At 41.1% G+C, this 9499-nt stretch overlaps 28 non-coding genes across 28 annotated transcripts; all 28 read left to right on the top strand.

Moving 5' to 3' along the window:
• Positions 1-522: 522 nt before the first annotated feature.
• Positions 523-633, top strand: trnal-caa (transfer RNA leucine (anticodon CAA)). The gene is made up of 2 exons: positions 523-560; positions 588-633. It is a non-coding gene; the product is annotated as a tRNA-Leu (tRNA).
• Positions 634-733: 100 nt separating this feature from the next.
• Positions 734-844, top strand: trnal-caa (transfer RNA leucine (anticodon CAA)). The gene is made up of 2 exons: positions 734-771; positions 799-844. It is a non-coding gene; the product is annotated as a tRNA-Leu (tRNA).
• A 99-nt stretch (positions 845-943) lies between these two features.
• On the top strand, positions 944-1054 carry trnal-caa (transfer RNA leucine (anticodon CAA)). The gene is made up of 2 exons: positions 944-981; positions 1009-1054. It is a non-coding gene; the product is annotated as a tRNA-Leu (tRNA).
• A 100-nt stretch (positions 1055-1154) lies between these two features.
• On the top strand, positions 1155-1265 carry trnal-caa (transfer RNA leucine (anticodon CAA)). The gene is made up of 2 exons: positions 1155-1192; positions 1220-1265. It is a non-coding gene; the product is annotated as a tRNA-Leu (tRNA).
• Positions 1266-1786: 521 nt separating this feature from the next.
• Positions 1787-1897, top strand: trnal-caa (transfer RNA leucine (anticodon CAA)). The gene is made up of 2 exons: positions 1787-1824; positions 1852-1897. It is a non-coding gene; the product is annotated as a tRNA-Leu (tRNA).
• A 100-nt stretch (positions 1898-1997) lies between these two features.
• Positions 1998-2108, top strand: trnal-caa (transfer RNA leucine (anticodon CAA)). The gene is made up of 2 exons: positions 1998-2035; positions 2063-2108. It is a non-coding gene; the product is annotated as a tRNA-Leu (tRNA).
• A 733-nt stretch (positions 2109-2841) lies between these two features.
• Positions 2842-2952, top strand: trnal-caa (transfer RNA leucine (anticodon CAA)). The gene is made up of 2 exons: positions 2842-2879; positions 2907-2952. It is a non-coding gene; the product is annotated as a tRNA-Leu (tRNA).
• A 100-nt stretch (positions 2953-3052) lies between these two features.
• On the top strand, positions 3053-3163 carry trnal-caa (transfer RNA leucine (anticodon CAA)). Its single transcript has 2 exons — positions 3053-3090; positions 3118-3163. It is a non-coding gene; the product is annotated as a tRNA-Leu (tRNA).
• Positions 3164-3262: 99 nt separating this feature from the next.
• Positions 3263-3373, top strand: trnal-caa (transfer RNA leucine (anticodon CAA)). The gene is made up of 2 exons: positions 3263-3300; positions 3328-3373. It is a non-coding gene; the product is annotated as a tRNA-Leu (tRNA).
• A 311-nt stretch (positions 3374-3684) lies between these two features.
• Positions 3685-3795, top strand: trnal-caa (transfer RNA leucine (anticodon CAA)). Its single transcript has 2 exons — positions 3685-3722; positions 3750-3795. It is a non-coding gene; the product is annotated as a tRNA-Leu (tRNA).
• A 100-nt stretch (positions 3796-3895) lies between these two features.
• trnal-caa (transfer RNA leucine (anticodon CAA)) lies at positions 3896-4006 on the top strand. The gene is made up of 2 exons: positions 3896-3933; positions 3961-4006. It is a non-coding gene; the product is annotated as a tRNA-Leu (tRNA).
• Positions 4007-4106: 100 nt separating this feature from the next.
• On the top strand, positions 4107-4217 carry trnal-caa (transfer RNA leucine (anticodon CAA)). Its single transcript has 2 exons — positions 4107-4144; positions 4172-4217. It is a non-coding gene; the product is annotated as a tRNA-Leu (tRNA).
• A 100-nt stretch (positions 4218-4317) lies between these two features.
• trnal-caa (transfer RNA leucine (anticodon CAA)) lies at positions 4318-4428 on the top strand. The gene is made up of 2 exons: positions 4318-4355; positions 4383-4428. It is a non-coding gene; the product is annotated as a tRNA-Leu (tRNA).
• A 99-nt stretch (positions 4429-4527) lies between these two features.
• On the top strand, positions 4528-4638 carry trnal-caa (transfer RNA leucine (anticodon CAA)). Its single transcript has 2 exons — positions 4528-4565; positions 4593-4638. It is a non-coding gene; the product is annotated as a tRNA-Leu (tRNA).
• Positions 4639-4738: 100 nt separating this feature from the next.
• Positions 4739-4849, top strand: trnal-caa (transfer RNA leucine (anticodon CAA)). The gene is made up of 2 exons: positions 4739-4776; positions 4804-4849. It is a non-coding gene; the product is annotated as a tRNA-Leu (tRNA).
• A 100-nt stretch (positions 4850-4949) lies between these two features.
• Positions 4950-5060, top strand: trnal-caa (transfer RNA leucine (anticodon CAA)). Its single transcript has 2 exons — positions 4950-4987; positions 5015-5060. It is a non-coding gene; the product is annotated as a tRNA-Leu (tRNA).
• A 100-nt stretch (positions 5061-5160) lies between these two features.
• trnal-caa (transfer RNA leucine (anticodon CAA)) lies at positions 5161-5271 on the top strand. The gene is made up of 2 exons: positions 5161-5198; positions 5226-5271. It is a non-coding gene; the product is annotated as a tRNA-Leu (tRNA).
• A 99-nt stretch (positions 5272-5370) lies between these two features.
• On the top strand, positions 5371-5481 carry trnal-caa (transfer RNA leucine (anticodon CAA)). Its single transcript has 2 exons — positions 5371-5408; positions 5436-5481. It is a non-coding gene; the product is annotated as a tRNA-Leu (tRNA).
• Positions 5482-5581: 100 nt separating this feature from the next.
• trnal-caa (transfer RNA leucine (anticodon CAA)) lies at positions 5582-5692 on the top strand. The gene is made up of 2 exons: positions 5582-5619; positions 5647-5692. It is a non-coding gene; the product is annotated as a tRNA-Leu (tRNA).
• Positions 5693-5792: 100 nt separating this feature from the next.
• On the top strand, positions 5793-5903 carry trnal-caa (transfer RNA leucine (anticodon CAA)). The gene is made up of 2 exons: positions 5793-5830; positions 5858-5903. It is a non-coding gene; the product is annotated as a tRNA-Leu (tRNA).
• Positions 5904-6002: 99 nt separating this feature from the next.
• trnal-caa (transfer RNA leucine (anticodon CAA)) lies at positions 6003-6113 on the top strand. The gene is made up of 2 exons: positions 6003-6040; positions 6068-6113. It is a non-coding gene; the product is annotated as a tRNA-Leu (tRNA).
• A 521-nt stretch (positions 6114-6634) lies between these two features.
• Positions 6635-6745, top strand: trnal-caa (transfer RNA leucine (anticodon CAA)). The gene is made up of 2 exons: positions 6635-6672; positions 6700-6745. It is a non-coding gene; the product is annotated as a tRNA-Leu (tRNA).
• Positions 6746-6844: 99 nt separating this feature from the next.
• trnal-caa (transfer RNA leucine (anticodon CAA)) lies at positions 6845-6955 on the top strand. Its single transcript has 2 exons — positions 6845-6882; positions 6910-6955. It is a non-coding gene; the product is annotated as a tRNA-Leu (tRNA).
• Positions 6956-7475: 520 nt separating this feature from the next.
• trnal-caa (transfer RNA leucine (anticodon CAA)) lies at positions 7476-7586 on the top strand. Its single transcript has 2 exons — positions 7476-7513; positions 7541-7586. It is a non-coding gene; the product is annotated as a tRNA-Leu (tRNA).
• Positions 7587-8527: 941 nt separating this feature from the next.
• Positions 8528-8638, top strand: trnaf-aaa (transfer RNA phenylalanine (anticodon AAA)). The gene is made up of 2 exons: positions 8528-8565; positions 8593-8638. It is a non-coding gene; the product is annotated as a tRNA-Phe (tRNA).
• A 311-nt stretch (positions 8639-8949) lies between these two features.
• trnal-caa (transfer RNA leucine (anticodon CAA)) lies at positions 8950-9060 on the top strand. Its single transcript has 2 exons — positions 8950-8987; positions 9015-9060. It is a non-coding gene; the product is annotated as a tRNA-Leu (tRNA).
• A 100-nt stretch (positions 9061-9160) lies between these two features.
• Positions 9161-9271, top strand: trnal-caa (transfer RNA leucine (anticodon CAA)). Its single transcript has 2 exons — positions 9161-9198; positions 9226-9271. It is a non-coding gene; the product is annotated as a tRNA-Leu (tRNA).
• Positions 9272-9370: 99 nt separating this feature from the next.
• trnal-caa (transfer RNA leucine (anticodon CAA)) lies at positions 9371-9481 on the top strand. Its single transcript has 2 exons — positions 9371-9408; positions 9436-9481. It is a non-coding gene; the product is annotated as a tRNA-Leu (tRNA).
• Positions 9482-9499: the final 18 nt, after the last annotated feature.

Below are 9499 nucleotides of genomic sequence, written 5' to 3'. Positions count from 1 at the left end.
ACAATTTTACGCAGGCAAGACATACCATTCAAATATAACTCACCAACATATTAAAGTTGATTTGCACTAATAACCTGAAGATTAGGTGGCTTAAAAAAAAGTCAGAATGGCCGAGCGGTCTAAGGCGCCAGACTAAATGTTGTAAACCTTACCTAAGGCAGATGTTTTTGGTCTCCGAATTGAGGCGTGGGTTCAAATCCCACTTCTGACAGACAATTTTACGCAGGCAAGACATACCATTCTAATTTAACTCACCAAGATATTAAAGTTGATTTGCACAAACAACCTGAAGATTAGGCTGCTTAAAAAAAGTCAGAATGGCCGAGCGGTCTTAGGCGCCAGACTCAATGTTGTAAACCTTACCTAAGGCAGATGTTTTTGGTCTCCGAATTGAGGCGTGGGTTCAAATCCCACTTCTGACAAACAATTTTACGCAGGCAAGACATACCATTCAAATATAACTCACCAAGATATTAAAGTTGGTTTGCACAAATAACCTGAAGTGTAGGGTATTTAAAAAAAGTCAGAATGGCCGAGCTGTCTAAGGCGCCAGACTCAAGGTTGTAAACCTTACCTAAGGAAGAGGTTTCTGGTCTCCGAATGGAGGCGTGGGTTCAAATCCCACTTCTGACAGATAATTTTACGCAGGAAAGACATACCATTCAAATATAACTCACCAAGATATTAAAGTTGATTTGCACAAATATAATGAAGATTAGGTAGCTTAAAAAAAGTCAGAATGGCCGAGCGGTCTTAGGCGCCAGACTCAAGGTTGTAAACCTTACCTAAGGCAGATGGTTTTGGTCTCCGAATTGAGGCGTGGGTTCAAATCCCACTTCTGACAGACAATTTTACGCAGGCAAGACATACCATTCAAATATAACTCACCAACATATTAAAGTTGATTTGCACTAATAACCTGAAGATTAGGGTTTTTAAAAATGTCAGAATGGCCGAGCGGTCTAAAGCGCCAGACTCAAGGTTGTTAACCCTATCTAAGGAAGAGGTTTCTGGTCTCCGAATGGAGGGGTGGGTTCAAATCCCACTTCTGACAGATAATTTTACGCAGGAAAGACATACCATTCAAATATAACTGAACAAGATATTAAAGTTGGTTTGCATAAATAACCTGAAGATTAGGGTATTTAAAAAAAGTCAGAATGGCCGAGTGGTCCAAGGCGCCAGACTCAAGGTTGTACACCTTACCTAAGGAAGAGGTTTCTGGTCTCCGAATGGAGGCGTGGGTTCAAATCCCACTTCTGACAGAAAATTTTACGCAGGCAAGACATACCATTCAAATATAACTCACCAACATATTAAAGTTGATTTGCACTAATAACCTGAAGATTAGGTAGCTTAAAAAAATTCAGAATGACCGAGCGGTCTTAGGCGCCAGACTCAAGGTTGTAAACCTTACCTAAGGAAGAGGTTTCTGGTCTCCAAATTGAGGCGTGTGTTCAAATCCCACTTCTGACAGGTAATTTTACGCAGGCAAGACATACCATTCAAATATAACTCACCAAGATATTAAAGTTGGTTTGCACTAATAACCTGAAGATTAGGTAGCTTAAAAAAAGTCCGAATGGCCGAGCGGTCTTAGGCGCCAGACTCAAGGTTGTAAACCTTACCTAAGGCAGATGGTTTTGGTCTCCGAATTGAGGCGTGGGTTCAAATCCCACTTCTGACAGACAATTTTACGCAGGCAAGACATACCATTCAAATATAACTCACCAACATATTAAAGTTGATTTGCACTAATAACCTGAAGATTAGGGTTTTTAAAAAAGTCAGAATGGCCGAGCGGTCTAAGGCGCCAGACTCAAGGTTGTTAACCTTACCTAAGGAAGAGGTTTCTGGTCTCCGAATGGAGGGGTGGGTTCAAATCCCACTTCTGACAGATAATTTTACGCAGGAAAGACATACCATTCAAATATAACTGAACAAGATATTAAAGTTGGTTTGCACAAATAACCTGAAGATTAGGGTATTTAAAAAAAGTCAGAATGGCCGAGTGGTCCAAGGCGCCAGACTCAAGGTTGTACACCTTACCTAAGGATGAGGTTTCTGGTCTCCGAATGGAGGCGTGGGTTCAAATCCCACTTCTGACAGACAATTTTACGCAGGCAAGACATACCATTCAAATATAACTCACCAACATATTAAAGTTGATTTGCACTAATAACCTGAAGATTAGGTAGCTTAAAAAAAGTCAGAATGACCGAGCGGTCTTAGGCGCCAGACTCAAGGTTGTAAACCTTACCTAAGGAAGAGGTTTCTGGTCTCCAAATTGAGGCGTGTGTTCAAATCCCACTTCTGACAGGTAATTTTACGCAGGCAAGACATACCATTCAAATATAACTCGCCAAGATATTAAAGTTGGTTTGCACTAATAACCTGAAGATTAGGTAGCTTAAAAAAAGTCACAATGGCTGAGCCGTCTTAGGCGCCAGACTCAGTTGAAAACCTTACCTAAGGAAGAGGTTTCTGGTCTCCGAAATGAGGCGTGGGTTCAAATCCCACTTCTGACAGACAATTTTACGCAGGCAAGACATACCATTCAAATATAACTCACCAACATATTAAAGTTGATTTGCACTAATAACCTGAAGATTAGGTGGCTTGAAAAAAAATTAAGAATGGCCGAGCGGTCTCAGGCACCAGACTAAATGTTGTAAACCTTACCTAAGGCAGATGTTTTTGGTCTCCGAATTGAGGCGTGGGTTCAAATCCCACTTCTGACAGACAATTTTACGCAGGCAAGACATACCATTCAAATATAACTCACCAACATATTAAAGTTGGTTTGCACAAATAACCTGAAGTGTAGGGTATTTAAAAAAAGTCAGAATGGCCGAGCGGTCTAAGGCGCCAGACTCAAGGTTGTAAACCTTACCTAAGGAAGAGGTTTCTGGTCTCCGAATGGAGGCGTGGGTTCAAATCCCACTTCTGACAGATAATTTTACGCAGGAAAGACATACCATTCAAATATAACTCACCAAGATATTAAAGTTGATTTGCACAAATATAATGAAGATTAGGTAGCTTAAAAAAAGTCAGAATGGCCGAGCGGTCTTAGGCGCCAGACTCAAGGTTGTAAACCTTACCTAAGGCAGATGGTTTTGGTCTCCGAATTGAGGCGTGGGTTCAAATCCCACTTCTGACAGACAATTTTACGCAGGCAAGACATACCATTCAAATATAACTCACCAACATATTAAAGTTGATTTGCACTAATAACCTGAAGATTAGGGTTTTTAAAAAAGTCAGAATGGCCGAGCGGTCTAAGGCGCCAGACTCAAGGTTGTTAACCTTACCTAAGGAAGAGGTTTCTGGTCTCCGAATTGAGGGGTGGGTTCAAATCCCACTTCTGACAGATAATTTTATGCAGGAAAGACATACCATTCAAATATAACTCACCAAGATATTAAAGTTGATTTGCACAAATATACTGAAGATTAGGTAGCTTAAAAAAAGTCCGAATGGCCGAGCGGTCTTAGGCGCCAGACTCAAGGTTGTAAACCTTACCTAAGGCAGATGTTTTTGGTCTCCGAATTGAGGCGTGGGTTCAAATCCCACTTCTGACAGACAATTTTACGCAGGCAAGACATACCATTCAAATATAACTCACCAAGATATTAATGTTGGTTTGCACAAATAACCTGAAGTGTAGGGTATTTAAAAAAAGTCAGAATGGCCGAGCGGTCTAAGGCGCCAGACTCAAGGTTGTTAACCTTACCTAAGGAAGAGGTTTCTGGTCTCCGAATGGAGGGGTGGGTTCAAATCCCACTTCTGACAGATAATTTTACGCAGGAAAGACATACCATTCAAATATAACTGAACAAGATATTAAAGTTGGTTTGCACAAATAACCTGAAGATTAGGGTATTTAAAAAAAGTCAGAATGGCCGAGTGGTCCAAGGCGCCAGACTCAAGGTTGTACACCTTACCTAAGGAAGAGGTTTCTGGTCTCTGAATGGAGGCGTGGGTTCAAATCCCACTTCTGACAGACAATTTTACGCAGGCAAGACATACCATTCAAATATAACTCACCAACATATTAAAGTTGGTTTGCACAAATAACCTGAAGTGCAGGGTATTTAAAAAAAGTCAGAATGGCCGAGCGGTCTAAGGCGCCAGACTCAAGGTTGTAAACCTTACCTAAGGAAGAGGTTTCTGGTCTCCGAATGGAGGCGTGGGTTCAAATCCCACTTCTGACAGATAATTTTACGCAGGAAAGACATACCATTCAAATATAACTCACCAAGATATTAAAGTTGATTTGCACAAATATAATGAAGATTAGGTAGCTTAAAAAAAGTCAGAATGGCCGAGCGGTCTTAGGCGCCAGACTCAAGGTTGTAAACCTTACCTAAGGCAGATGGTTTTGGTCTCCGAATTGAGGCGTGGGTTCAAATCCCACTTCTGACAGACAATTTTACGCAGGCAAGACATACCATTCAAATATAACTCACCAACATATTAAAGTTGATTTGCACTAATAACCTGAAGATTAGGGTTTTTAAAAAAGTCAGAATGGCCGAGCGGTCTAAGGCGCCAGACTCAAGGTTGTTAACCTTACCTAAGGAAGAGGTTTCTGGTCTCCGAATTGAGGGGTGGGTTCAAATCCCACTTCTGACAGATAATTTTATGCAGGAAAGACATACCATTCAAATATAACTCACCAAGATATTAAAGTTGATTTGCACAAATATACTGAAGATTAGGTAGCTTAAAAAAAGTCAGAATGGCCGAGCGGTCTTAGGCGCCAGACTCAAGGTTGTAAACCTTACCTAAGGCAGATGTTTTTGGTCTCCGAATTGAGGCGTGGGTTCAAATCCCACTTCTGACAGACAATTTTACGCAGGCAAGACATACCATTCAAATATAACTCACCAAGATATTAATGTTGGTTTGCACAAATAACCTGAAGTGTAGGGTATTTAAAAAAAGTCAGAATGGCCGAGCGGTCTAAGGCGCCAGACTCAAGGTTGTAAACCTTACCTAAGGAAGAGGTTTCTGGTCTCCGAATGGAGGCGTGGGTTCAAATCCCACTTCTGACAGATAATTTTACGCAGGAAAGACATACCATTCAAATATAACTCACCAAGATATTAAAGTTGATTTGCACAAATATACTGAAGATTAGGTAGCTTAAAAAAAGTCAGAATGGCCGAGCGGTCTTAGGCGCCAGACTCAAGGTTGTAAACCTTACCTAAGGCAGATGGTTTTGGTCTCCGAATTGAGGCGTGGGTTCAAATCCCACTTCTGACAGACAATTTTACGCAGGCAAGACATACCATTCAAATATAACTCACCAACATATTAAAGTTAATTTGCACTAATAACCTGAAGATTAGGGTTTTTAAAAAAGTCAGTATGGCCGAGCGGTCTAAGGCGCCAGACTCAAGGTTGTTAACCTTACCTAAGGCAGATGTTTTTGGTCTCCGAATTGAGGCGTGGGTTCAAATCCCACTTCTGACAGACAATTTTACGCAGGCAAGACATACCATTCAAATATAACTCACCAAGATATTAATGTTGGTTTGCACAAATAACCTGAAGTGTAGGGTATTTAAAAAAAGTCAGAATGGCCGAGCGGTCTAAGGCGCCAGACTCAAGGTTGTAAACCTTACCTAAGGAAGAGGTTTCTGGTCTCCGAATGGAGGCGTGGGTTCAAATCCCACTTCTGACAGATAATTTTACGCAGGAAAGACATACCATTCAAATATAACTCACCAAGATATTAAAGTTGATTTGCACAAATATACTGAAGATTAGGTAGCTTAAAAAAAGTCAGAATGGCCGAGCGGTCTTAGGCGCCAGACTCAAGGTTGTAAACCTTACCTAAGGCAGATGGTTTTGGTCTCCGAATTGAGGCGTGGGTTCAAATCCCACTTCTGACAGACAATTTTACGCAGGCAAGACATACCATTCAAATATAACTCACCAACATATTAAAGTTAATTTGCACTAATAACCTGAAGATTAGGGTTTTTAAAAAAGTCAGTATGGCCGAGCGGTCTAAGGCGCCAGACTCAAGGTTGTTAACCTTACCTAAGGAAGAGGTTTCTGGTCTCCGAATGGAGGCGTGGGTTCAAATCCCACTTCTGACAGATAATTTTATGCAGGAAAGACATACCATTCAAATATAACTCACCAAGATATTAAAGTTGATTTGCACAAATATACTGAAGATTAGGTAGCTTAAAAAAAGTCAGAATGGCCGAGCGGTCTTAGGCGCCAGACTCAAGGTTGTAAACCTTACCTAAGGCAGATGGTTTTGGTCTCCGAATTGAGGCAAGGGTTCAAATCCCACTTCTGACAGACAATTTTACGCAGGCAAGACATACCATTCAAATATAACTCACCAACATATTAAAGTTGATTTGCACTAATAACCTGAAGATTAGGTGGCTTAAAAAAAGACAGAATGGCCGAGCGGTCTTAGGCGCCAGACTCAAGGTTGTAAACCTTACCTAAGGCAGATGTTTTTGGTCTCCGAATTGAGGCGTGGGTTCAAATCCCACTTCTGACAGACAATTTTACGCAGGCAAGACATACCATTCAAATATAAGTCACCAAGATATTAAAGTTGGTTTGCACAAATAACCTGAAGATTAGGGTATTTAAAAAAGTCAGAATGGCCGAGCGGTCTAAGGCGCCAGACTCAAGGTTGTAAACCTTACCTAAGGAAGAGGTTTCTGGTCTCCGAATGGAGGCGTGGGTTCAAATCCCACTTCTGACAGACAATTTTACGCAGGCAAGACATACCATTCAAATATAACTCACCAACATATTAAAGTTGATTTGCACTAATAACCTGAAGATTAGGGTTTTTAAAAAAGTCAGAATGGCCGAGCGGTCTAAGGCACCAGACTCAAGGCTGTTAACCTTACCTAAGGAAGAGGTTTCTGGTCTCCGAATGGAGGCGAGGGTTCAAATCCCACTTCTGACAGATAATTTTATGCAGGAAAGACATACCATTCAAATATAACTCACCAAGATATTAAAGTTGATTTGCACAAATATACTGAAGATTAGGTAGCTTAAAAAAAGTCCGAATGGCCGAGCGGTCTTAGGCGCCAGACTCAAGGTTGTAAACCTTACCTAAGGCAGATGGTTTTGGTCTCCGAATTGAGGCGTGGGTTCAAATCCCACTTCTGACAGACAATTTTACGCAGGCAAGACATACCATTCAAATATAACTCACCAACATATTAAAGTTGATTTGCACTAATAACCTGAAGATTAGGTGGCTTAAAAAAAGACAGAATGGCCGAGCGGTCTAAGGCGCCAGACTCAATTGAAAACCTTACCTAAGGAAGAGGTTTCAGGTCTCCAAATAGAAGCGTGGGTTCAAATCCTACTTCTGACAGACAATTTTACGCAGGAAAGACATACCATTCAAATATAACTCACCAAGATATTAAAGTTGATTTGCACAAATATACTGAAGATTAGGTAGCTTAAAAAGAGTCAGAATGGCCGAGCGGTCTTAGGCACCAGACTCAAGGTTGTACACCTTACCTAAGGAAGAGGTTTCTGGTCTCCGAATGGAGGCGTGGGTTCAAATCCCACTTCTGACATACAATTTTACGCAGGCAAGACATACCATTCAAATATAACTCACCAACATATTAAAGTTGATTTGCACTAATAACCTGAAGATTAGGTAGCTTAAAAAAAGTCAGAATGGCCGAGCGGTCTTAGGCGCCAGACTCAAGGTTGTAAACCTTACCTAAGGAAGAGGTTTCTGGTCTCCAAATTGAGGCGTGTGTTCAAATCCCACTTCTGACAGGTAATTTTACGCAGGCAAGACATACCATTCAAATATAACTCGCCAAGATATTAAAGTTGGTTTGCACTAATAACCTGAAGATTAGGTAGCTTAAAAAAAGTCACAATGGCTGAGCGGTCTTAGGTGCCAGACTCAGTTGAAAACCTTACCTAAGGAAGAGGTTTCTGGTCTCCGAATTGAGGCGTGGGTTCAAATCCCACTTCTGACAGACAATTTTACGCAGGCAAGACATACCATTCAAATATAACTCACCAACATATTAAAGTTGATTTGCACTAATAACCTGAAGATTAGGTAGCTTAAAAAAAGTCAGAATGGCCGAGCGGTCTTAGGCGCCAGACTCAAGTTTGTAAACCTTACCTAAGGAAGAGGTTTCTGGTCTCCAAATTGAGGCGTGTGTTCAAATCCCACTTCTGACAGGTAATTTTACGCAGGCAAGACATACCATTCAAATATAACTCGCCAAGATATTAAAGTTGGTTTGCACTAATAACCTGAAGATTAGGTAGCTTAAAAAAAGTCACAATGGCTGAGCGGTCTTAGGCGCCAGACTCAGTTGAAAACCTTACCTAAGGAAGAGGTTTCTGGTCTCCGAATTGAGGCGTGGGTTCAAATCCCACTTCTGACAGACAATTTTACGCAGGCAAGACATACCATTCAAATATAACTCACCAACATATTAAAGTTGATTTGCACTAATAACCTGAAGATTAGGTGGCTTAAAAAAAAGTCAGAATGGCCGAGTGGTCTAAGGCGCCAGACTAAATGTTGTAAACCTTACCTAAGGCAGATGTTTTTGGTCTCCGAATTGAGGCGTGGGTTCAAATCCCACTTCTGACAGACAATTTTACGCAGGCAAGACATACCATTCAAATTTAACTCACCAAGATATTAAAGTTGATTTGCACAAATAACCTGAAGATTAGGCTGCTTAAAAAAAGTCAGAATGGCCGAGCGGTCTTAGGCGCCAGACTCAATGTTGTAAACCCTACCTAAGGCAGATGTTTTTGGTCTCCGAATTGAGGCGTGGGTTCAAATCCCACTTCTGACAGACAATTTTACGCAGGCAAGACATACCATTCAAATATAACTCACCAACATATTAAAGTTGGTTTGCACAAATAACCTGAAGTGTAGGGTATTTAAAAAAAGTCAAAATGGCCGAGCGGTCTAAGGCGCCAGACTCAAGGTTGTAAACCTTACCTAAGGAAGAGGTTTCTGGTCTCCGAATGGAGGCGTGGGTTCAAATCCCACTTCTGACAGATAATTTTACGCAGGAAAGACATACCATTCAAATATAACTCACCAAGATATTAAAGTTGATTTGCACAAATATAATGAAGATTAGGTAGCTTAAAAAAAGTCAGAATGGCCGAGCGGTCTTAGGCGCCAGACTCAAGGTTGTAAACCTTACCTAAGGCAGATGGTTTTGGTCTCCGAATTGAGGCGTGGGTTCAAATCCCACTTCTGACAGACAATTTTACGCAGGCAAGACATACCATTCAAATATAACTCACCAACATATTAAAGTTGATTTGCACTAATAACCTGAAGATTAGGGTTTTTAAAAAAGTCAGAATGGCCGAGCGGTCTAAGGCGCCAGACTCAAGGTTGTTAACCTTACCTAAGGAAGAGGTTTCTGGTCTCCGAATTGAGGGGTGGGTTCAAATCCCACTTCTGACAGATAATTTTATGCAGGAA

Source organism: Hoplias malabaricus, chromosome 3 (assembly GCF_029633855.1).
Source record: "Hoplias malabaricus isolate fHopMal1 chromosome 3, fHopMal1.hap1, whole genome shotgun sequence".
NCBI lineage: Eukaryota > Metazoa > Chordata > Actinopteri > Characiformes > Erythrinidae > Hoplias > Hoplias malabaricus.
The sequence above is the reverse complement of the archived record's forward strand: the minus strand, read 5'-3'. Positions and strand labels throughout refer to the sequence as shown.